A 2,467-nucleotide genomic window follows, 5' to 3' on the forward strand; every position below is an offset into this window, starting at 1 on the left:
AGGCATGGTGGTGGGCACCTGTAATCCCAACTACTTGGGAGGCTGAAGCAGGAGAATGGCGTGAACCCGGGAGGCGGAGCTTGCAGTGAGCCCAGATCATGCCACTGCACTCCAGCCTGGGCGACAGGAGTGAGACTCCGTCTCAAAAAAAAAAAAAGAAAAAAGAAAAAAGAAAAAAGTATTTGCAGTCTAGGGATTCAGGAGGTAGGTTCCAAAGATCCTTTAAAGCTCCTAAGTTCCTTGGTATTCTGGAGCTCATTCTTCACACTTCCGGTGAGTGCCATGCACTTAGGAATTGCTTTTTTTGTTTTTTTTTTGAGACAAGAGTCTTGCTCTGTTGCCCAGGCTACAGTGCAGTGGGGTGATCTCGGCTCACTGCAACCTCCACCTCCCGCGTCTGAGCAATTCTCCTGCCTCAGCCTCCTGAGTAGCTGGGACTGCAGGCGCGCGCCCACCATGCCCGGCTAATTTTTGTACTTTACTTAGTAGAGACGAGGCGTCACCACGTTGGCGAGGCTGGTCTCGAACTCCTGACCTCAGGTGATCCGTCTGCCTCAGCCTCCCAAAGTGCTGGGATCACAGGCGTGAGCCACTGTGCCCGGCCGGAATTGTTTTCATCTGAACCTCCTAGTGTGGTTGTAGGCAGGAATCCTTTGCTGTGCAATCCCGCCTATATCACTTGGATACTTTATGCAGCAGCCCACATCTCCTGCCACCTGCCTTCTCAGCTATGTCCAGGCAGCACAGGCCCCCTATCGACTGGGCAGGGAGTTACAGCCAAACCCTGTTCTTTCCCTTGTTGCTGCAGTTTCAATCCTAATTCCACTGGTAATTGGGGGAGCTTTGTTCCCTCTCCCCTTTTCTACAGAAAAGATCTGTTAAGGCTTGTATATTGGCCTATTCGTTGTCACCACTTAACATGCCACAGAATTTGTCTATCAACCAATGAATCCCAAGTACCTAGAACAGTGCCTGACACAAAGGTGGCCAATAATTTGCTAACCATCTCTCTAAATATGAAGTTGCTACTGGTTCTTTGAGACGTTAAACATAATTCCCTGGTGATTCGTCAGCCAGGGAAACTGCAAGGGGTACCAAAGAAGCTGCACTAACCCGGTAAAAGCTCAAACCCACAAGATTTCCGTGTACATTCACTCAGCTATGGCTCTTCAATAAGTCAGGCAATGGCATTACCTGTTACAATGTCAACAATTAGCCTAGATTTTTTTAAAAACAAAAGTGAACTCTCTTGAATCCCGGAACAGGGCTTGGCAATCTTTTTCCATCAAGAGCAAAGTAGTAACTATTTTAGGCTTTGCAGGCCACGTTATCTCTGTGCACAAGGGTGCATTTATACACATCAGTTATGCACATGGCTGTGAAACAAGAACATTTTACATGGACAGAAATTTTTATTTCAATTTTCAGATGGCATAAAATATTCTTAACTATTTAAAAATGTAGGAACTGTATTGTTCACAGACTGTACAAAAACAGGCGGTGGCTCATGCCTGTAATCCCAGCACTTTGAGAGGCAGAGGTGGTGGATCACCTGAGGTCAGGAGGTCGAGACCAGCCTGGCCAACGTGGTGAAAGCCCGTCTCTACTAAACATAAAATTCTGGGATTGCTGTTTCCCTGCACTAGACGTGAATGGGGGAGGTGATCGATTGTAAAAACCACGAGAGGTCGGGCGTGGTGGCTCACGTCTGTAATCCCAGCACTTTGGGAGGCTGAGGCAGGTGGATCTGAAGGTCAGGAATTTGAGACCAGCCTGGCCAATATGGTGAAACCCTGTCTCTACTAAAAATACAAAAACTAGCCGGGCGTGGTGTGGGGCACCTGTAATCCCAGCTACTCAGGAGGCTGAGGCAGGAGAACTGCGTGAACCCGGGAGGTGGAGGTTGCAGTGAGCCGAGATCGTACCACTGCACTCCAGCCTAGGCAACAGAGCCAGACTCGTCTCAAAAAATATATATATAAAATAAAATAAAATTTGCATAATCAGTCCCTTACACTAAACACACTTCAAGCATATGGTAGCCAGAGAACGTTTCTATCACTGCAGAAAGTTCTACTGGATACTGTTGTTAGGTTTGGCAGGGAAGGGAGAATTCAGTACTTGACAAACCACAATACAACAGCAATTGAAATGAAAGGCCTCACATATTTATTACTGAACCCAGCCAACCAACGCATTCATAATAGATTCAGAGAGGAAAATACGTCGAACTCTCCAGAGAGTGGTGACATTTTCAGTCTGATACGGTAATGTGATCGTGACCTTCAGACAGCACAAATATATGTGCCATCTCATGTGCAATTCCTTATAGACCCAGCTTGGTTCTTCTCCAATGTCTCCTTTTGGAGTTGTACCTTATTTTATTTCCAGTTTTCATCCGAATCCACTGGGGAATGGGACGATTTTGCTTTTGTTTCTTGGCCAGGAATCGCTTAATCCTGAAAGT

The 2,467-nt window shown here is 46.6% G+C and overlaps 1 long non-coding RNA gene across 1 annotated transcript in view; it reads right to left on the bottom strand.

Moving 5' to 3' along the window:
- Positions 1-2,146: 2,146 nt before the first annotated feature.
- Positions 2,147-2,467, bottom strand: part of LOC105537524 — a 5,188-nt gene continuing 4,867 nt past the window's right edge. Inside the window, exon 3 of the long non-coding RNA XR_001005725.1 lies at positions 2,147-2,375. This is a non-coding gene — a long non-coding RNA (uncharacterized LOC105537524). The remainder of the gene's footprint in view (positions 2,376-2,467) is intronic.

The sequence above is a fragment of the Mandrillus leucophaeus genome, unplaced genomic scaffold (assembly GCF_000951045.1).
Source record: "Mandrillus leucophaeus isolate KB7577 unplaced genomic scaffold, Mleu.le_1.0 Scaffold174, whole genome shotgun sequence".
NCBI lineage: Eukaryota > Metazoa > Chordata > Mammalia > Primates > Cercopithecidae > Mandrillus > Mandrillus leucophaeus.